Below are 23,367 nucleotides of genomic sequence, written 5' to 3'. Positions count from 1 at the left end.
GAGAGATCAAAGGGAAGAGAAAAAAATCCTGTGAGGTTTCAGGATCTCAAGTTACCATTTAGTTGACCTAACCTCCTCTGGAGGTCCTCCCAGTGTTCCCGTGGCTGGCGAAGGTGAGTTGAGTCCCCGTCGCCAGTTTGCCAAGGCGGACAAAGCCAACGACAATGGGCCTGTCCACCATCTTCCTTCCTATGCACAAAATGCCAGCTCTTCTTGTTTCCAGCTGGCAACATCCCACCTGATGACCAGCTTAGCAAATTAGACTCTCCATGGGATTCCATCTCTGTCTCAGTTCGGGCTTCTATAACAATGTACCATAAACTGGGTGGTTAACTCACAACAGAAATTTATTTCTCACAGTTCTGGAGATTGGAAGTCCGAGATCAAGGTGCCAACATGGTAGGATTATGGTGAGGGACTTTTTTTCTGGTTATAGACTGGCATTTTCTCATTGTATCATCAGGGCAGAAAGAGGGTGAGAGAACTCTCTGGGGTCCCTTTTATAAAAGTATTAGTCCCATTCAGACTAATGGGACTAAATCCAGACTGTGCTGAGTGTTGCGGACTTTTTGCATGTTCATCCTTCCTGCAGACACCTGGAGATCCGTTGTCCCCAGAGGGTACAATAGACAATCTTTGGTCACAAGTCAGCAACCAGCATATGTGAGTGAGAGCATGTGTCCCACTCTGAAATGAGTGTATTTGTCCGTTTTCACACTGGTGATAAAGACATACCTGAGATTGGGAAGAAAAAGAGGTTTAATCGGACTTACAGTTCCTCATGGCTGGGGAGGCCTCAGAATCATGGCGGGAGGCAAAAGACACTTCTTACATGGCAGCAGCAAGAGAAAATGAGGAAGAAGCAAAAGGGGAAACACCTGATAACTACACCTGATAACTCCATCAGATGGGGAAACTTATTCACTATCAGGAGAATAGCATGGGAAAGACCAGCCCCCATGATTCAATTACCTCCTCCTGGGTCCCTCTCACAACACCTGGGAATTCTGGGAGATAAACTGAAGTTGAGATTTGGATGAGGGCACAGTCAAACATCAGAGAGGGAGGAAGTGACAGCATATCCTGATGTGTGTGAGGGTTTCATGAGTTATTACCTATTTCAAAATTTATTGAACCGTGTGAAAAAGAGCAAAACAAGGATTTGCACTATCTGACTTTAAGGCTTACTATAAGCTATTATAGGCAAGGCATCAGGAGTGACAAATAGATAAACAGACAGAGTTAAGGGGCCTGAAACTGATCCACAGCTATATGGGTCAATAAATGAGTTTTCAATAAAAGCAGTTCATTAGAAGAAAAGAAATCATTTCAATTGATGGACTTTCCTGTGGACGTGGAGGAGACCAACAGTGTTATTCTCCTTCACGCTGCACACGGAAGTCATTTTATACCAAAACTGGAAAGTTAGTGGTACAAAGCATTTCAAGGATACTTTGAGACTTGTTGGAACGCAAAGATTAGCCTACCAAGTAGGACACAGAAAATATATATGTGAAAGAAAGACAGGATAAATTAGACGTCATCACCATTAGCCATATCTTCTCATCAAAAGATACCACTAAGAAAGTGGAAAGGCCGGCAAGCCACAGACAGAGAGAAAACAGTCACAAAATGTATCTGACCTCTACGCCTTGTAATTATAATTATAATCTGACCTCCACACCTTGTAATTATAATTACAGCGGTCCAGTGCCCTGCACTCAGTTTCTGCTGGAGTATTTTCTGGGTGTCTCTAATGGGTAACAGAGGGCCCGATGGGATATTCCTACAGTTCCCAGATGAACAGTGGGAAAGACTCCACGTTGACCAACCCTGGGGGCCTGAAAACCGAGGTCCTCAAGGAAGGTAGAGGATATCTGGACCCTGACCTAGGCCCCTGGATGGGGGCAAGGGAAAGGATTCCCTCCTGCCTCAGGTTCTCTGTTCTTCTGGGATTAGATGACCTGGACCCAACTCCCTCCCCCAGCACTGGGGATGGGGCTTTTCCAAGGGCCACGGATCTTGCTGTCCTAAGGACAGCAGAGCAAGGGGGTGGAGGAGAAGCTCAGGTGGTGGAGGAGGGGAAATCAAGTGAGCTGCCTGAAGCAGTTGGCTATGCCAGGCACAGGGAGGACCCACTGGACCCAAGAGCCTGCATGTGAAGCCCGGCCTTGGGCCACCGTGCTCCTCAAAGGGGTGCCTCTTCCACAGGGTCTGCAAAGGGACTGTGGAAAGAGAGGTCTTCGGCCCACGCCTCTGAATGCTGTTCCACCACAGCGTGCCCTGCGGCCTCTGTCTTGCTGGTGTGGGGCAGTCAGAACCGCAGAGCTGCAGAACCTCTGTACTGGGCGGCATCCCAGCCTGAGTGCCAGAGCTCAGTGGGCGGGCCCCGGAGCAAGTAGAGAGGATGGGACCTTTTGGACAGAATGTGTGGAACAAGAGCAACGGCTCATCCCTTCAGGTTCCTCATGAAATGAGAAGTCAGGAAGATCAGGGTGCAGACCTGATTTCCCACGCAGGGCTGAAGGCAGACAACTGGAGAGAGAGCAGCACCTGGGCCAGTGAGGTCGGACACAGAAGACCGCAGTGTACTACTGCCCTCAACCTTACCTGTTCCCACCCGCATCGTCCACACCCCCTGGCCACCTTCCTCAGAATTGTAATAGGAATTACACCAGATTCCACCCGGCCTGCTAGCTGTGGGAGGCACAGTGGCCTGATGGAACCTGAGGCAGGTGTGGGAAGATGCAGATTGTCTAACTGGAGGTTGGGAGTCCAGGGTGCAGAAGGAGAAGCTTGGAGGGTAGGATTTGGCGGCATGTGTGTGGCAGTAAGCAAAAGAAAGAGATAGCTAAGCCATTGGAAATACCTTAAGAATTCAGTTAGAAAATTCCCGGAGAAGTATGCGTGCAGGCGTTCACGAGATCCAGAAAACAGCTGCTGCATAACTGCAAGCTGCAAGAAAGCCCTGAACTGCTGATCTTTAAACAGCCTGTTGAGTTCACAAAGACAGTTTCTGAATAGTCTTAAGAGCAGAGGTGCACTAAAGCCACTGTGCCCTGCAGCCCAGGATCCGAGTAAATTCTTTAAGGACCATAAATGGAAGATTTTTGAAACTGTCCTTGGTAACCCCCAAGAATGTTTTGGTTGTTTTGGTTATGAGTAGAATTTTAGATGTCATCGATTTAAAAATTAAAACTAGAACTCTGGAACCCATAGAGAGATAAAATTAAAAGAATACATCCACTATCCTGTGTAGAAAGATTTCTTATAGAACATAAGCTTTAAAAATGAAGAAAATATAAGGCAAAATTTCATCAAAATTAAATGCTTTGAGAGATAAAAATAAACTCTGAAGCCACCCAACCAACTTGACAGAGCCCTTCTTCACCAAGAAGACCCCAGAGAAGTCTTAAGTACTGACTTCCTGGCCAGTATTTGGGAGGTCACACACCTGTCCTTAGACTCTCTCCCTTTTGTGGTTTAGACACAACTGAGCAGTACTAATGTTAAAGCAGAGACCATAAGACTGTCAGAGCAGACTCTTTACAGCAGGAAGACACCACATTATACACAAGATGTAAGGCCATGCCAGGCAAGGTTAAGCCACGCACCCCTCAACTTAAAGAATAAACTATGTTCTAATTGCCACAGGTATTTTTCTTCTTCCTTTTTTCTCTAGCAGCTAAACCAGCACTGGCCTTGAGATAAGCAATGCTGAAGAACTCTCAGCTCACCCATTACCACACACTGACTGAACGCCCCCATGCACGTGCGCACACACACATGCACATGCTGTAACTACAGCTTTGATTGGACAAGAGACTGATTTCAGTCACTTTCTCTTGATAAGAGACCTCTGGCTGTGGACAGGTTCTGGCCAGTTTACAGAGTCTGTGCACCTGATTGCCTTTGTGTCCCTCCTTCGCCTTTTGAAGCATGAGGCCTAATTATAATGTATTTAAATGTTGTCTCCACCCCAGTCAACATGGGTTGCATGTAGCAGGTATGTTTCTTCAGCATGCATGCAGCAGGATCCCTGCATGAATATTCAGAGCTCTTCTATTCCCTGTTGAATATGTATATGTGGCCAGCCAGATCAACATAAATACCTGTTCCACTCTCCCCTCCCTGGAAACCTGCCTTTCCGGTTTCAGCAGGAGGGTATGCCTTCCAGTCTGTCAGAATGGCCACCTTGCACGCTTGAACCCTTTATAAAAAATAAAATCTCCTTTCGAAGTTTATAAATTGTGTAACTTTTCAGTTGACAATTTTCAGTTGTCAGTCAAGCCACAGACTGGAAAAAGTCATTTGCAATATATTTATTTGAAAAATGACTCAATTCCTGAATATATAATAGAACTTCCGTAGATCTGTAATAGAGAGCTAAGTCAAATAGAATCAGGCAAAATATCGAATAGGCTTTCGCAAAGGAGAATTTCTTACATGTTGGAAGCCATAAGAAAATATGCTTGATAGTATCACTCATCAGGCAGGTACACATTAATTCTGCATTGAGATAGCACTAAACACTCACCAGTGTGTGGCTACTTTTTTCCCCTGAGACAGGGTCTCACTCTATCACCCAAGCTGGAGTGCAATGGCGCAATCTCCACTCACTGCAACCTCCCCCTCCTGAGTAGCTGGGACTACAGGTGCATGCCACCATGCCTGGCTAATTTTTGTATTTTTAGTAGAGACAGGATTTCACCATGTTGGCCAGACTGGTCTGAGAGCATAGCTACATTTCACAAAGTTAGTACACCAATTGCTGACAAGAATTTGGTGCCACTTCAACTGTCATTGCTGTTGAAAAACCATTCTAGAAGACTGACAACGTATACTAACGTTAAACTTATAATCAGGTCATGACCCAGCAATTGAAATACTTCCATGAATCTCAAGTGCACAAAAGACTGTTATGCAGATCACGAGGTCAAGAGATCGAGACCGTCCTGGCCAACATAGCGAAACCCTGTTTCTACTAAAATACAAATATTAGCTGGGCGTGGTGGTGCACGCCTGTAGTCTCAGCTACTCGGGAGGCTGAGGCAGGAGAACTGCTTGAAGCCAGGAGGCAGAGGTTGCAGTGAGCTGAGATCACGCCACTGCACTCCAGCCTGGCATGTGTATACCTATGTAGCAATCCTGCAAGATCTGCACATGTACCCCAGAACGTAAAGTAAAATAAAGAAAATAAAAAAAAAAGAAGACACACCCTAGAACCTGGTTTGTTCTCAGTAATTTGAGACATTTAAAGAATGGTTAAATGATCACTTGACAGTTATGCTATAAACAGGAATAAGACAGCCTAAGTTAAACAACATTACTTTGAGAAGATAAATTTTAATGTCATTTTCAATCTTTAAAATCTTTGGTTTTATTTTGAAAAACAAAATCCTCAATCTTAAACAGATTACTGCAAAAATTTAAAAAAGGAGTATAGTCCGTTTGCTTTTACAAATAATAAACTTAGAAACGTATTCTTATGAATGTCAACAGTCAATGTAGTATGGTATATTAAGAACTGACTTTCATGTAATAGGTAAGTTTAGAGAGATTACATTTCATGGGGAAATGTGTTATGAACGTTAATGGTGTATGTTTATTTAAATCTAATTTTCTATTCTGTTTTGGGAAATAGTTGTTTGTGTCTTTTAGTTTATTCTCCTTCCTGTCCACATATGTAGAATCTGCCTATTCTCCTCTCTTTTGAAATAGTTTAAAAGACTCAAAGAGAATGGCCTGGGCTTTGCATATCCTTAGTCTGATTGACATTTCCCTGGCTGCTCACTTAAATAGATATTAGCAGCTAACTAAGTAAACTATGTCTCTTGTCAGCCAGAAATTAATAACGGCTTAAAAATTAGCAAAATCGGCCGGGCGTGGTGGCTCAAGCCTGTAATCCCAGCACTTTGGGAGGCCGAGGCGGGTGGATCACGAGGTCAAGAGATCGAGACCATCATGGTCAACATGGTGAAACCCCGTCTCCACTAAAAATACAAAAAATTAGCTGGGCACGGTGGCACGTGCCTGAAATCTCAGCTACTCGGGAGGCTGAGGCAGGAGAATTGCCTGAACCCAGGAGGCGGAGGTTGCGATGAGCCAAGATCATGCCATTGCACTCCAGCCTGGGTAACAAGAGCGAAACTCCGACTCAAAAAAAAAAAAAAAAAAAAAAATTAGCAAAATCTCTGTTTTGCTGTGGCCTTATGTGCTGACAGTCTTATCTTAAAGACAATAAATTTTAATTGTATAGATTAAAATTAACTTTGGCAAAAATAATTAAAATGCAGGCAGGGATTTTTTTTTTTAACAACAGAAACTAGGAAAAGCAAAGATACAGTAAAAATTGAAAGTTTCCAGTGTAGAGATATAAATATAATTGACACAGCCAGGGATGATTAATGAATAAAATGTTTAGGGGATGATCATTTGAATACAGGATATTAATATTTTAAAAACCATTTTTGCAATTACTTCGGTATAAATAAGGTGTCTCTGAAAGGTACAGATCTGGCATCATGATCATGGTGATAGACAAATGGTGGAACAGTCCTGGTACCACGATCATGGTGATAGACACACGGGACCTTCTCTGCCTGCAGATGGGTGAGGTAGCATTGACCCTGCAGTGTTCCTGGAAAAACACTTAGGCTGAATTTAATCATGAGGACATTTTCAGGCAACTTCAGAGTATAGAGCATTGAGCCAGACAGCTGACCTGTCCTCTACAAACAAGCCCATGTCACCACCATCAGTAACAACAACAAAAAGGCGAGGAGACACTTTGGGTTCAAAAGAACCAAAGAAATGGAGCTACATTATGTTTTTACTTTTTCAACCCAAAATGTCTCTTCTCCTTTTAGTTGTGTGATTTGTGGTGACATGGGCTGTCTGAAGGAGACAGGTCATTCGTGCTGCTCACTGGTCTACATTCTGAAGTTGCCTGGAGATTACCTCAGGCTATGAAACTCAGGCTAAGTGTTTTCAGCAAGAACATGGCGTTGTTCATACTCTGCACCGACTGAGTCCTATGTGACATGTTGTCTTAGTGTGGGAATATGACCCCTATCTGGGAGACCTGGTGGAGTCTTATCACCATCATAGTAAGAAACCTACTGTCCATGTCCAAAGTCAAGTGAACATGCTCTTCTACAAATAAAAAAATGGCATATGTGTAATCCTGGCATGTGTAATAAAACTCAAGATAAGCCGTATATGTTGAATAAAATATATCCAGTGAGCACCGGAAGACTTCAGGCTCTTCTGCTTCCACCAGCTCCATGCTGAGCCTAGAAAAGGAGGAAAAAACCAAAGAATAAGTCAGGGAAAATAAGACACCGCAGAGCCCCAAGTAGATTCCATGGGTAGCACAAGGAAGTGGTTAATAAAGAAAAAACATAGATCCATTAATGATGTAACAAATTATTGCCTTATGTTGGGATGGACGAGAGTAGGGTAAAAAAGAATGAAAGAGAAAGACAGAGAGAGAGAGAGAGAGAGAAAGAAAGAAAGTAGGCTCAGTGAACTGACCAGGTGACACACTGATGAGGGAGTAAAAGGACACTCTGAGTTAGTACCCTCAGGACACACAGCATATACTGATCATAAAAACAAGTATGGTCAACCTCCCGTAGTTAGTAAATGATAAGGGGAGGAAGAAATGGAAACCTAAATATCTACTGCAATGAAAACCAACAGCCATGTTAGTAGGAATAGTTCAGGCTTTGTTGAAAAGATGGTACCGATATTGTCAGCCCACTCTGTTTTCCCTGGACCTGCCATCTCCAGGTGTCAACACAAAATTAGCTGTTCACAATTGCTCAAAGTTACCTGGGGCACAGTGGGCCTCGGTCTTCTTTCTGTTCTTGGTCCTTTTTAATCTCTGCAATAAATTCAGATAGGGACAGACAAAATAAGCCATTCCCCTACACCCATAATAGTCCACTGTCTAATCCCTGCACGGGGACCTCAGGCTCCTCAGCATGAGAACAGGATAATGTGAGATAGACTTCAGGAGGTCTCAAGGCCAATCATGATAGAGATTCCTTGGTTTGTGTCTCAAATGGTGTCACAGGAAGAGTATCTATTCCTGTATCATCTTCCAGGACAGAGATGTGCCCTTCTAGAATATTGGGACCAAAATTCAGAAGTGTCTGCAACCTTGCTTTAACAGCATGGGAAATAAGCTTTATTACCTGGAATTTCCCTGGACCTTTGGAATATACAAGAGAAGTATGAGACTTGGGTCTTCCCTCGACTGTATTTAATTCTCTCTTCTATGGAATACCAATGATTCTCAGTAAGACTTTGGCTTTTTTTCTTTTTTTTTTTTTGAGACAGAGTCTTGCTCTGTCACCAGGCTGAAATGCAGTGGCACAATCTCAGTTCACTGCAACCTCTGCCTCCCAGGTTCAAGCAATTCTCCTGCCTCAGTCTCCCGAGTAGCTGGGACTACAGGCACATACCACCATGCCCAGCTAATTTTTGTGTTTTTAGTAGAGACAGGGTTTCACCATGTTGGCCGGGATGGTCTCCATATCTTGACCTCGTGATCCACCCGCCTCAGCCTCCCAAAGTGCTGGGAATACAGGTGCGAGCCACCACACCCAGTCAACTTTTGCCTTCTTATAACCACAATATATGTTTTATGAAGAAAATTTTACTAATAGCTCTATTTAGAAAGAATAAATATGAGCTATGGTTTAGGTTTTATGCCCTGGACTTCACATTTTTATGATTTCTGTTTTGAGATTAATTTCTCACATAAACAGGAAAATACTTATTGCTTATGAAAGCAAACCAGTTCTTGGTTTGAGTTTTTGACACTGAAGCACATAGTTTTTACTTTATCTTTATCTGTCCCCATCAGTGCTGCTCATTGTCTCCCAGTATGACCTGGCCATGCCCCTGCACTTACCCTTTTCCTGCTCAATCATCTCCATGCACTGTCCAATTCCATCAGTGATTCAGACTCCTCCCAAGGTTCCCCGAAATGGGTACAGGTCTCAGGACATCAGACACATTCCAGGCACAAAAGTAACCCATACTGTAAAGCAGGCAGCTGTGTTCCCACTTCCCTGAAGTTGGTAGTGAGTCCTAGGACAGGAAGAAATACTTTACCTTGTTAGGGGGTCTGTTCTTCATGTCTCAGGGCCTGTGATCTAGTGAACACAACTGTCCTGAATGTGAATGAACTTGCTAAATTTCTGATTTCTTGCTAGGTGGCTAGAATAGATTTATAAGACTTCCTTACTTACCCATGTCTGCTGAAGTCTGAATTCTTACCAGTATGATTCCTCTTCTTGTAAGTGGCAGCTCAGGGAAGACAGGCCCCATTACCATGCAAAGAGAGGTAAAGTGAATTTCTACTGAAAGCAACCTTGAATTTGAAACTAGGTCTTCCACTGTTTCAAAGCTGGACTGTAGTTCCAACTGTGCACATATTTGGACATCATATCTTCATCAGAATCCTCAGGCACGTGTCCTCAAGGGCTTGTGTGTCAGCTGTACTCATGATAAAGTTATTTCTCATTATGGCAAATTATAATTAATTTGCCAGAATATAAGTCATTATCAAGATAAAGTTATTTATCATTATGGCAAGGACAAATTTAGAAGATTTATTAAATTTACTTATTTCCCCCCAGCTTGAAAACAGTCAATAGCTACTGATATCATCAGTGTCCTCTGAATACCTTGGCTGTGTTAACTGCTTTGACTCAACATGGAGCTGAGGTGTTGGCATACTGTACCTCGAGATGCTGAAATATGGCTGAAGTCCAGGGTCACTGGCCCAGGCCATCCACTGAGGTCATCTCATGAGGCATGGGCCACTGGTTCCGATGAACCCACCATCACTACACTTCTCATGAATCACCAGTCACTAGACTGAGAATTCTGTGAAAGCGGGGATCCTATTTTACTCACCTCTGTGGTCATGGTCCTTAGCTAAAGATGGTTACTTTGCCTCTTTTCTTGAAGTGTCTTGCAGAATGTGGATTTGGGGCAAGTGGTCTTGAAGGAGTCATTTAGTCACCCTCAAATTAAGATTTTTACTTCATCTTTCTTGGGCCTGTACCTCAAGGTGACAAAGAAAAGAAGAAACAATGGTCATGCCAAAGAGGGCTGCAGCCAGGTGTACACTATTCACTCAAACCTATTTGCTGCATGAACTGTGCCCACTGTTTGCCCAATGACAAGGCTTTTAAGAAGTTTATCATTTGAAACATAGAGGCCACAGCAGTTAGCAATGTTTCTGACGTGGGCATCCTTGACGCCTGTGTACTTCATAGGCTGGATGTGAGGCTACATTACTGTGTGAGCTGTGCCATTCACAGCACAGTAGTCAGGAATTGAGCTCATGAAGCCCGCAAGGACCAAATATCTCCATCCCAATGTAGACCTGCATGTCTACAAAGTCCATATAAGGAGCAGAGTTCTTAAGGATTGAAGAAAAACTATTCTCTGGAGAAAAATAGAATCGTAATTGTACTTAAAAAATTTTTTACTTCATAGGCCAGGCTTGAAGTTCTGAAGACTTTGAAGTCTCCAATCTAAGCCTCTGGCTTGCTACTTAGCAATAGGTGTTCTATGATGGGCTGATTTGGAAGGAGGGAGTCAGCCAGACTTGAGCCACTGCAATGAAGTCACTTGATCTCAGTCTGGGGGGAAACATTTTAATAGCTAAACATTCTAGCTTTGATTTTTCTTAAGGGAATACACCTCTTTTGAATTCTGGGGTTTTTCTTTGGGGGCTTGACTCTATATGAACTTGTGATCCAAGGAAAAGGGAGAAAGAATAGTGTTGGCTTTTAAAGTCAGGATATTTTATGTTTGCTACTAGATAAGGCAAAAATAAAAAATTATTATTTCTATTAAAAAAAAAAACGGTTAAATAATGTTTCACACAACCCTGCTTTCCCGGCCTGTGCTCTCAGCTCCTCCATTCTTGTTCAGAAACTTTCTTCTGCTGTGACTGCTGGAGAGTCCAGGCCCTCACGTGGGTCATTTCTCCAAGAAGATCCCTGTTATTTTCTTCCTGTCTTGGAGATAGAGAGGGCAGAGGTTGGTTCTGGGACTCCATAGTCTTAGGTTTTCTCCTAAGCCAGCCAGGGCAGCTGAAAGCAATCATGACTGTGAGCGGTCAGGTCAGTGAAGAGGAGCACGGGCTCACAAGGAGAGCCTCTCATGGAGACGGTCAGGACCGAGACACAGGCAATATCTGACCAATTCTGCTGGGGATGACACAACAAGGATTAAGTGGAGGATGCTGCCATGGGGAGAAAGGGGAAGAACCAAAAGAGTGGGGGAAGAAGTGAAACAAAATGTTTTCAATAATCATAGAAAGAAATGCAGAGCCTAGAGGCAAAGCCCCCTGTCACAGAGGGTTAGTTCCAGGCTGTGAAGCCTCATCAAGAAATTCCGGCTGGACTTTGCTCAGCCACATGTCAAAATGGTTTTGGATCAGTGACTTTGTTCCCTCCACTTTCTCTCTTTTTGAACAAGAATCACTAGAATTGTTATTCTGTGACTGTCCTACCATTGCACACTGAGAACAGATAAGCTGTTTGTTCAGTTTCACGGGTCAACAGAGGTAAGGGAATTACATCAAGGATCTGTACTTGGGCCAGGCATGGTGGCTTATGCCTGTAATCCTAACACTTTGGGAGGCCGAGGGGGACAGCCCCTGAGGTCAGGAGTTTCAGACTAGCCTGGCCAACAGGGCAAAACCCTGTCTCTACTAAAAATACAAACAAATTAGCTGAATGCAGTGGTGCATGTCTGTATTCCCAGCTACTCGAGAGGCTGAGGCAGAAGAATCGCTTGAACCCAGGAGGCAGAAGTTGCAGTAAGCCAAGATCACACCACTGCACTCCAGCATGGTGACAGACCAAGACTCACTCTCAAATAAAAAGAATCTATACTTAACGGACACCCTCAGAAGCCTGCTTCACACTTGGTATAGATGATTTAAATGAGATTTTAAACTTTTGATGAGATTAGAGCTACATGATATTTTTCACTTTGAACTAATGCATTAATGACATGAAACTTGGAAACCTTAGGTGAGATGGTGAATGTATTTTGCATCTGTGAGGAACGTGAATGTCTGGGGACCAGAAGTTGAACTGTGTTAGGTGGAATTTCTGAAATGGTCTCCAAACATGCTGTGCCCTTATCTCGGGAACCTGTTAGGCTGATGAGACATTCCTGTGATTACGTTGTTACGTGGCAGTCATGTGACTTTAATCTTGGGAACCTGTTAGGCTGGTGAGACATTCCTGTGATTACGTTGTTACATGGCGGTCATGTGACTTTAAAGACTGATATGGCTTGGCTCTGTGTCCCCACCCAAATCTCATGCTGAATTATATCCTGAGCGCTAGAGGTGGGGCCTGGCTGGAGGTTATTGGATCATGGGGATGGTTTCTAATGGCTTAGCACCATCCCCCAAGTGCCGTCACATGATAGAGTTTCCATGAGATCTAGTTGTTTAAAAGTATGTAGCACTTCCCCTTTCTCTGTCTCTGTCTCTCTCTCTCTCTCTCTCTCTCTTCTACCAGCCCACAGAACCATGACATGATTAAACCTCTTTTCTTTATAAATCACCCAGCCTCAGGTCATTATAACACTGCAAGAACAGACTAATACAAAGGCTGAGCTTTCCTGAGTGGGCCAGATCTAATCACATCACTCCCTGAGTGTCAGAGATTTCTCTAGTGGGTAGGAGAAGACAAAGTCAGAGAGAGGATGGGAGCTGGAGAAGAATTCCATGGGCTGTTGTTGGTTGGAAGATGGGGAAAGTGAGAAAGAATGCAGGTGGCCTCTGGAGTCAGGGTGTCTCCTGGCTGAGAGCCAGGAGGACTGCAAAAGGATGTCAGTCCTCCATCCACAAGAAGAGAAATTCTGCCAATACATCTGTAGTGAACTTGGAAGAGTAGCCTGAGCTTAGATGAAAAACAAAAGAACAAAATAAAAAGAAAAAGAAAAAAGAAAAACATAGGCAGCACATAACTGGATTTCAGCCTCCTAAGACCCTGATCAGAGAACCCAATCATTCCTGATTTCTGTGGTTTCAAACTAGTAACTTGTTATAATGTGTTAATAGGTGGCAACAGAAAACTAGTTACAGGTGCCTATCTGTACTCTTTTTATATTTTCACATACATGTATGCTAATCCCTATAGGCACAAAGAAGAAAAAAAAGCAAAGAACTACAGTAAAATGTTATACTTACCTTTGTGGGAGCACTGCAAGGGCTGTTCCAGAGCCCTTGCAACTTGAAGAAGATAACGTAGGGCATTTCAGGCAGGTGAGAAGTGTCTCTTCAATGTTACCAACCCAATTTCTGAAAGAAAAATCATGGTAAAATACTTAACTCCTAGCCAGGTGTGGTGGCTCACCCATGTAATCCCAGCACTCTGGGAGGCTAAGGTGGGTGGATCACCTGAGGTTGGGAGTTCGAGACCAGCCTGACCAACATGGAGAAACTCTGACTCTACTAAAAATACAAAATTATCTGGGAATGGTGGTGCATGCCTGTAATCCCAGCAACTCAAAAGGCTGAGGCACAAAAATGGTTTGAACCCTAGTGGTAGAGGTTACAGTGAGCTGAGATCACACCACAGCACTCCAGCCTGGATGACAGAGTGAGACCCTGTCACAAAAATTAAAAAAAAAAATTTTTTAAGTCTGAGCATGATGGCTCACACCTGTGGTTTCAGCACTTTGGAAGGCAGCTTGGTGTGGTGGCACATGCCTGTAATCCCAGCTACTCGGGAGGCTGAGGCAGGAGAATTGCTTGAACCCGGGAGGCAGGGGTTGCAGTAAGCTGAGATCGCACCATTGCACTCTAGCCTGGGCAACAAGAGTGAAACTCCATCTCAATAAATAAATAAATAAATACTTAACTCTAGATAACACTATCTGCAAATTCATCATCCACATTTCTAACAGAAGATTTTTTTTTTTAGCTCTTTCACTTGTGCTCACCAGACAAGGTTTGATAGCAACTATCTGTCACCAGCACAGACGAACCAATTCAAGGAGAGCAATAAACAGGACTACTACTAAGTTCCCCCACAGAAAGTCCTTAGAATAAAGTATCTCCTCTAGTTGCCATAGGAGTAAGACAATGGTCCATTATATGAAATTCCAATCTAATAAAAGCTTACATTTAATGTTGTCTGTCTTCCAAATTTTAATTTTGTTCAGGCTCCGCCGTGGTGACCAGAGATTGGAAAATGACTGCAAAGAGGCTCTGGGGAGGGAAGAAATGTATTCTAAGAGGGAACTGAGGGGATGGCTATAAAATTTTATATATCTACTTAAATTATTCAATTCTACATTTATAATTAGTGACTTTTATTACAAGTAATTTTTTAAATGAAATTTCTGGTTTCTACTCCAACTTATAAGGAACCAGGAGGTCACCACTTGTCCTTACAACAAGAAAAAAGCTGAACAAACCGAAAATTATCAACTGTTCTTAGATGGACTAGAGGAGAGGCCATGCCGAAAACTAGAAAAACAGACAAATACAAGCAACAGAAACTGCTTCAACTGGGAGAATGGTACTGACAGATTACTAGAAGCTGAGGGTGGCCTGGCTTGACCATTAAAATCGCTTGGGCCCAGATTTAGTGGGGATCTCACACTTTTCTAAGTGTTACCACCAGGATCCCAACAAGGTTCTCATAGTAAAGATCAGAAAAATCCCCACAGAACTGACACTGCCGACTTCAGTACTAATTATAAAGCTACAGTAACTAAACAGTGTGGAAATTGGTGAAGAAAAAAAACAGACAAACAGGTTACTAGAAAAGAATACAGAGCTCAGAAATACACCTACATAAATACTCAACTGATCTTTGAGAAAGGCAATTTAACCGGGAAAGGATACTCTTTTCAACAAATGGTGCTAGAATGACTAGACATCCATATGTGGAAAATGAATAAATCGAGGCACAGATTTTACACCTTTCACAAAATGGATCTTACACCTGAATGTGAAGTGCAAAACTGTAAGACTAGGCCAGGCGCGGTGGCTCAGCCTGTAATCCAAGCACTTTGGAGGCCAATGCGGGTGGATCACCTGAGGTTGGGAGTTCAGGACCAGCCTGATCAACATGGTGAAACCCCGTCATTTAAAAAAAAGAATAAATTAATTAATTAATTAATTTAAAAAACTGTAAGACTCCTGGATGATAAAAAATCTGGGTGACTTTGGGTTTGGTGACAACTGGTCAGATGCAATGCCAAAAGCACAGTCCAACAAAGAAAAAATTGATAAGTTGAACTTCATTAAAATTAAAAACTTCTGCTCTGTCAAAGACATTGTTAAGAAAATGAATAAACAAGTGATAGGGAAAAAATATTTGCAAAATACAGATCTGATCTGGTGTCCAAACTATATAAAGAACTCTTTTTTTTTTTTTTGGAGACGGAGTTTCACTGTTGTTACCCAGGCTGGAGTGCAATGGTGCGATCTCGGCTCACTGCAACCTCCGCCTCCTGGGTTCTGGCAATTCTCCTGCCTCAGCCTCCTGAGTAGCTGGGATTACAGGCACGCACCACTGTGCCCAGCTAATTTTTTGTATTTTTAGTAGAGACGGGGTTTCACCATGTTGACTGGGATGGTCTCGATCTCTTGACCTCGTGATCCACCCGCCTCGGCCTCCCAAAGTGCTGGGATTACAGGCGTGAGCCTCCGCGCCCGGCCATAAAGAACTCTTAAAACTCAATAATAAAAAAGCAAACAACCCAATTTAAAAATGGGCAGAAGATCTGGATACTTCACCGGAAAAGACACATGGATGGCAAATAAGCATTATGAAAAAGATGCTCAAAACCATGTGTCACTAGGAAACTGCATATTAAACCAATGAGATGCCACTACACTATAATATACACCTAATAGGAAGGCTCAAATCCAAACAAGTGACAATACCACAGGCTGTCAAAGATGCAGAGCCACGGGAACTCTCATTCACTGCTATGGAAATACAAAATGCTAGTCACTTTGGAAAACAGTTTGGCAGGTTCTGTTTTACAAAGCTAAACACAGCCTTGCCATATAATCCTGCAAATAGCAGTTTTAGACACTTACCCAAGTAATGTGAAAACATGTTCACTCAAAAACTTGCCCTCCACATATTTACAACAGTTTTACTCATACTAGCCAAAACTGGAAATAACCAAAATGTCCTTCACTAAGTGAATGGCTAAACAAACTGTGGTATATCTGTACAATAGAATACGATTCAGTGATAAAGAGAAATGAGCTATCAGGCCATGAAAAGACATGAAGGAACTTTAAATACATAATCCTAGGAAGAAACTAGTCTAAAAAGTCTACACACTGTATGATTCCAACACTAGGACATTCCAGGAAAGTCAAAACGGTAGAGATAGTGAAATGATCAGTGATTGCCAAGCGTGGAGGAGGGATGAATTGGTTGAACACAAGGAGGTTTTCAGCAGTGAAACTCTTCTGTGTGATACTGTACTGAGGATTCATGACATGGTAATTGTCAAGCCCCACAGAACTGTAAAACTCAAAGAATGAACCCTATGGTAAACTATGGAGTTTAGTTAATAACAATGTATCAATATTGATTAATCAATTGTAAACATGTATCACAGCAATGCAAGATACTAATGACAAAGGAAATTGTGTGCTAGGGGACAAGAGAGAATAGGGGAATTCCCTGTACTATCGGCTCAATTTATCTGTAAACCTAGAACTCTTCTAAAAAATAATGTCTATTAAATTTTATTAACGTTAGGATGCAACAGACCCAAATCAAATGTTGGTGGCATCCTGTTACTGTGTGGTTAATACTGGGCGCTGAGGTGCACCAACCTGGAGTCAGAACAGTCAGAGACATCAACGTCTGTGCCTTTAACCACTGGCTCTGTGGGTGTCCCTGGAATCCAGAGAGCAGATCAGTTAGCTTGAGACAGACTCAGTGCTCCAGATAGTGCAGTGCAAAATAAAATATATTTTATTTTCGACATGGGTGAATCTTGAAGCATAAAAAGTATAATTTAGAAGACAGATAATCGCTGCTCATTATGTTAAGAACAAATTTAGAATCATTGTTAAACTTACATCTTTATTTTCCTAGCTGGCCAGAACCTCATCAGTAGCTACTGATGTCACTAGTGTCCTCTGATCACTTTGGCAGTATTAACTGTTTTGACCCAAGAGGAAACTGAGGTGTTTCTTGTACCTAAGATGCTGACACCTGGCAGAAGTCCAGGGTCACTGGCCCAGAGCAAGTCAGCCAACTGTCAATAACAACCAGAAGGGGAACCAGGCCATCCACTGAGGTCATCTCAATGCAGCATGAGCCACTTGCTCTAATGAAGCCACCATCACTACACTTCTCATAACTCGTTAGTCACTAGACTGAGAGTTCTGTGAAAGCTGAGATCATATGCACTCATCTCTGTGTTCACAATTCCCAGCTTAAGGTCTGGCACTAAGGAAGTTCTCAGCAGTGTTCACTGAAGACAGAATAAAACTGACTACAGATATCCAATCCTCTCAGCCACATTCCTTTCCAAACGTCCCAACAGAGATGCTATAATTTCTCCCAAGATGCAGCAAGTCCCCCTTCCTACACCTGTAGGCCCCTGCTGTGCATGAGTCATGCCCCAGGATCTTCTTCTGTGGCACAATGGAGTAAAAATGGGACTACCTGAAGAATTCTTCTTATGGTTCCCCTTGTCATTAGGAGCATTGTCTTCACCTACACTCCCATCCTCTGGGCTGCCATGACACCCCACTTTCGAAGAACTACTCTATTTTCTTGAAATCATATCTTTGTGTTCTTTCTCTCATGGGCTTGAGTTCCTTGGGGAAACTACTATCTGAACCCCAAGTGCTTAACACAGTGTAGAGAAAATTAAACACCCAGTAAATACTCATGATATATCATATAGAGACCTTCCTCATCTGAAAGTGCAGAGGAATAGTGTAAGCAGCACTGCCTCATATACTGGCAAGAATCACTTACTCTGGTACCTGACCTAGGGCAGAACTGTTTAATTTAAGAACGGACATCTCTAACCCTTCTCCAAGCACGGTTATTCCCTCTAACCCACACTGACCTGAAGAGCATCCACTGTTATGGCAGCCCCGAGGTCGAGGCTCCGGGGTCTGGGGCGGGGGCTCACGGTCGCATCCTCCCCGTCTTGGAGTTGGTGCTGCCCCTCACTATAAACCAGCTCTGATCCACCCTTTGTCTCCCCCTGGCCAGGGTCAGGAGACTCCTGTGGAGTAAGTTTCTCTCTCGGTCCCCACTGCTCAGCTTGTGCTGCTCCTCGAGTGGTCAAATGATCATAGGCCCATTGCCCATTTCCCCTGAGGCTTCTGGCCCACTTTGTCCTTATTCTCCCCTTCTTTGGTTTTTCACCTGTTCTAGCACTGACTTGTCCTTTGCAGGTTATTCTCTTTTCCAAAACCTGCTGACTTTCTTTCTTCCATCTGTTCTCTTGCTTCTGGACTTCCAGGGTGTGGACTCAGCTCAGGCTCTGCAGGAGAAACACAGGGGCCAGTCAGGAGTCAGACCCAGAGAAGTCAGCCCAGGTTACAGGTCCAGGCAGTGTTAAAAACCATCTTAGTCCCTCAAGGACTCAGAGAAAACTGAGCAGGAAGGGACCTCAGAGAGGTACAATAAGCCCCTACTTTACTGATGAGAAAACTGAAGCCCAGAAAGACTAAGACTCTCCCAGGCTCCCTGACCACCTGGTGGTAGCAGATATACCACGCAAGCCTTGGCCTCAGCCTCCCTGTGCAAAGCAGGTAACTCATCCTCCAGAAACTCACTGCTGCCTATCAGAAAACTTTGGATTAAATACAGCAATTTCACCTTGCGAACAGAGTAAAAGCGCCTTTCCTTGGACAATTCTTTATCATGGTTCTATAGTCCTATTATTTATTCTCAGTCCATTCTCATTCGCTGGTTAGTAGATTGGGGCAAGGAGCACATGAGAATTAAATAGTGCTTAACACAACCCTGCTTTCCCAGTCTGGGCATTCAGCTCCTCCATTCTTCCTCAGGGAGTTTCCTGTGCTGTAACTGCTGGAGAGTCCAGGCCCTCACGTGGGTCATTTCTCCATGAAGATCCCTGTCATTTCTTCCTCTCCTGGAGACAGAGAGGGCAGAGAATGGCTCTGGGACTCCATAGTCTTAGGTTTTCTCCTAAGCCAGCCAGGTCAGCTGAAAGCAATCATGACTGAGAGAGGTCAGGTCAGTGAAGACGGTCCCAGAGGAGCACGGGCTGACAAGGACAGCCCCTCATGGAGATGGTCAGGATCGTGACATGGACAATATCTGACCAATTCTGCTGGGGAAAGCGGAGGATGCTGCCATCAGGAGAAAGGAGAGGAACCACAGGAGTGGGGAAAAAAATAAGATAGATAATAATGGTTTCAAGAAATGCAGAGCAAAGAATCCAGAGGCAAAGTCCCACAGGATGGAGGGTCAGTCCCAGGCTGTGGATCCTACTTAAGAACCTCCTGCTGGATTTTGTCCAGCTCCATTTCCAGACTATTTTGGGTCAGTGCCTTCCTTCTCCCTTCCATGCTCCTTCTTTTTGAACTAGAATCACTGTAATTGTCATTCTGTGTCTGTCCCGCCAGAAACAGATAATTCCACATTAGGAGCAGATAAGCAGTTTGTTCAGTTTCACAGGTCGACGGAGGTAAGGAAATTATGTCCAGGATCTGTACTTAATGGACACCCTCAGAAGTCTCATCCACACCTGGTGTGGATGTTTTAGATGAGATTTTAAATGTTTTGATGTGGTCTATGTGACATTTTTCATGTTGAACTAATGCTTTAATGACATGAAACTTGGAAACTTTAGAGGAGAGGGTGCATGTATTTTGCAGATGGGGGAATGTGAGTGTCCAACTGTGGTAGATGGAATTTCTGAAATGGTCCCCAAACATGCCATACCCTTGTCTCTGAAGCCTGTTAAGATGAAGAGACACCATTCCTGCGATTACATTGGTATACGAGTTACATAACTTGAAGATGGTGAGGTTACCTGCATGAACAGAGATTAAAAACTACCAGCATCCCAGCACTTTGGGAGGCCGAGGCGGGTGGATCACGAGGTCGAGAGATCGAGACCATCCTGGTCAACATTGTGAAACCCCGTCTCTACTAATACAAAAAAATTAGCTGGGCATGGTGGCGCGTGCCTGTAATTCCAGCTACTCAGGAGGCTGAGGCAGGAGAATTGCCTGAACCCAGGAGGCGGAGGTTGCGGTGAGCCGAGATCGCGCCATTGCACTCCAGCCTGGGTAACGAGAGCAAAACTCCGTCTCAAAAAAAAAACAACAAAAAAAAAAACTACCAGCAGATGACTTTAACTACGTCAAGCGCCGGGAGTCATTCCTTCGGCAAAGAAAGGATGGACAACACTGTAACCCAAAGAAAAGATGGCACCGCAGGAAAAGACTTTCTGTCGGAAGCAGCTTTACCAGCAAAAGACAGGAGGAAAGCGAGGAAACCATTTCAAACGTCCGCTTAACTCTTCGGGGAGAGGATGCCAAATGAGATCATCTAAGAAGCCCCAAAGACAGACAGACAGAGACAGACAGACAGACAGACACGGAAATCACAGCAAGTCTTTGGAGCGCAAACAGCAACACCACAATCCAACCTACTGGAAACACTGCGGCGAATTTGAGGCTTGCCCCGCTAGTCCTGAGGAGATTCAGCGACGGCTACAAACGCTCCCCTAGTGCATCCTGGACCTGGCACACCTGGCTTGCCCACCATCAGGCCGGAGACAGCGCCAGGCGCGGAATCCCGGACGCCAATAAAGACCCAACTTCGCAAGTCAGGGGCCAGAGCGCTCTCGCCCCGCAGGTCCCCAGAGGGAACCGATGTGTGGCCTCGAAGGTGGGGCGCAGGGTCGGCGTCCTCCACGGGATTTACGAGGACCTGCCCCCGAAGCCGCTCCGTCCCTGCACCCCCTGGGATGTCACAGGAAGACACCCTGCGAGTTTCTTACCCCGCGCCCACGAGAGGAGGGCGGCGGGCGCCAGCGGCGGGCGAGGAATCGAGCGCTGGAAACAGGGGGGCGGGCCCGGGAGGGGGTGTTGGCGCGTCCGCCCGCTCCCGCAGCAACACCTGTGGCGGCCGCTAGCCGGCATCTGCCCAGCTGTGCGCCGGCGGTCCCGGACTCACCGCCCGCCCGGCCTGGCGCGGCGCCCTCACCTCGGAAACACTGGCTGGACTTCGCCGGAAACGTTAACTTCCCGTGGAGATGGCAGCCGCGCCGCAGGGCCTAAGAGGGCTCCTGGTTCCGCAGGTCGCCCCAGAGTCTCCTAATGCATCGCGCTCACTCAGAAGCTCAGGCCGCCTCGGGACCCTCACCTACCCGTCCCGGCACCGCCGCCGCCCAGCCCCTCCTGCAGCCCGCCGGCTCCTCCGGGTCGCCCCGCCGAGAGCCCAGAGCGCAGGCGCGGGGTCTTAAAGGGACACGCCACCTCTACCGCCCAACCTTGTTAGGGGGCTGTACACCAGCCCTGGATCCTGCAAATCGCTGATTTCTCCGCCACTTGAACCGCCCCTGCCAGGTTAAACAGACAGGAGACACACCCCCTCGAGGGACCGGAGCGATCTGGTGCCGTGGACTGCAGGCCTCACACTGCCGCACCGCCCCTGAGTCTGACTTCCAGGCCCGGGGACGCAGATGCGCGGGCTTCGGAAGGCAGCCCACAGTCCCCCGAGAGGCGGCCTTAGGTCACTCTGAAAAACAATAGTCAATGTGTCAATGGCACTTGTACTTATTTTCTAATTTAAATTTAGAACAGATTTTCCAGAAGGACTTCCACTGAAATAAGCCTGTCAGAAAAAGAAAAAAATTTTTTTAGGAAGATTAAGAAATAACGAGATAAGAAGTAAAGCCATGCTGTCCACCCAGCTAAAAAGTTTTAACTTTAAAAACAACATTTTATCTAAGGCAAATGTTTGCATAACTTTAAGTCGTGTCATTATTTAAAGTCAATTTCAATTAACAATGTCATTGCAACTGAATCCATCTTGTATAAGAAAACTAAGATATAGCCCTAATAATCTACCTCTCTCCTCCTGTATTCCATCCATCAGCAAATCCTACTGGTTTTTACCGTGCAAATTGCCCTTGAGTCTGTCCTCCTCTATCTCCACCATCACCACACTAGGCTAGGCTACCTTCACCCGGGGAGTGGGGGTGGACGGATGACCTAGTCTTCTTGTGGTTTACACATATCCCTCTTGTCCCCTCTCTAATCTCAACACAACAGGCAGAGTAGCTTTTTCACAATATGTGACCCTGTCACTTCCCAGCCTAAACCACTTAAACACCTTCCCATTCTCCTAGACAAAACTTTGTAACTAACCAACCCTGAATGGCCAGGAGCCTTGCCCACCTCTCCATCTCTTCTCACTGCTCAGACCAATTCCATCCTGCACTCTCTGCTCCAGCCAAACTGGCCTCTTTCATTCCCTATTTTCCAGCTTCCTGGCCACAGAGTTTTTGCTCATGCTTTGCTCTGTGCCTGAAGGTTCTTCCAACCCTCAACCTTCTGACATCAAGAACAGTCTCCACCTCTGAGAAGCACCTTCTCACCTCCCTATGGTGGTCCCTTACTCCTATCACATTGCATGAACAATACGTCCAACAAAGCTTCTACCAAAAATACTCTTAATAACCTCATTTTTATTCTAAGGAAAACCTGGGTAAAACACAAACCTTCATCCTCAGAAGAATTGAATACCAACTGTTACATAGTCATAAAATGATCCCAGAAGTTCACTCTATAACATCAAAACCAGGAACCCACACTGATGGAAGAAAATCATGATACAAAAATTATTTTTTGTATGAGAAAGAGAGAGAGAGAGAAAGAGAGAGAGAAAGAGAGAGAGAGAGAGAGAGAGAGAGAGAGAGAGAGAGAAACTGCGCTATAGCCATAGTAGTGGGTAAAAGTCCAAAGAGCTTAATTTCTATCATGATATTCAATAGAAGAACCGAAGGAACATAAGCCAATAGCTCTAAGGGTCCAGGTCTGCACAAAGTGCCTGCTGGGTGCAGGGTTCTCTTGGCTCCAACAATGCATCTCAGATGGGCTAATTGTTATGGACATGGCCCCTGCAAAATCTATCAAAAAATAATAATTTGCATGCTAATTTACCATTGTATGGGAGGAAGAATGAGCGTGAGTTTGGTTTTGTCAAATAAAAGCAAAATCAAGATTTATGAAGAGGAAAGGGGAGAAGAAAAATATCACCTGGGACTTTAGTGATTTTGCTCCCTTGGATAAGCGACTTGACAGACAGCTTTCAAAGAGGT

At 44.5% G+C, this 23,367-nt stretch overlaps 1 long non-coding RNA gene and 1 pseudogene across 6 annotated transcripts; one reads left to right on the top strand and one right to left on the bottom strand.

Annotated features, from left to right (window-relative positions):
- Positions 1 to 329: 329 nt before the first annotated feature.
- LOC110568674 (uncharacterized) lies at positions 330 to 21,553 on the bottom strand. Of its 6 annotated transcripts, none has more exons than XR_010340391.1 (9): positions 21,535 to 21,553; positions 18,429 to 18,546; positions 16,871 to 16,934; positions 14,181 to 14,266; positions 13,244 to 13,354; positions 7,837 to 11,048; positions 7,251 to 7,295; positions 4,144 to 4,373; positions 330 to 735 (listed from the first exon to the last, which is right to left on the bottom strand). It is a non-coding gene; the product is annotated as an uncharacterized LOC110568674 (long non-coding RNA). The 6 variants fall into 6 exon arrangements; XR_010340388.1 differs by lacking the exon at positions 21,535 to 21,553 and adding an exon at positions 21,249 to 21,440; XR_010340392.1 differs by lacking the exon at positions 21,535 to 21,553 and adding an exon at positions 21,249 to 21,440 and having other exon boundaries at positions 7,837 to 11,044.
- LOC105730623 (protein FAM231D-like) lies at positions 1,776 to 3,821 on the top strand (annotated as a pseudogene).
- Positions 21,554 to 23,367: the final 1,814 nt, after the last annotated feature.

This window comes from Aotus nancymaae, unplaced genomic scaffold (assembly GCF_030222135.1).
Source record: "Aotus nancymaae isolate 86718 unplaced genomic scaffold, 86718_ANA_hifiasm-v0.15.2.pri h1tg000108l, whole genome shotgun sequence".
In the NCBI taxonomy this organism is placed as follows: Eukaryota; Metazoa; Chordata; class Mammalia; order Primates; family Aotidae; genus Aotus; species Aotus nancymaae.
Note: the sequence above shows the minus strand (reverse complement) of the source record. Positions and strands in the feature narration are given on the sequence as shown.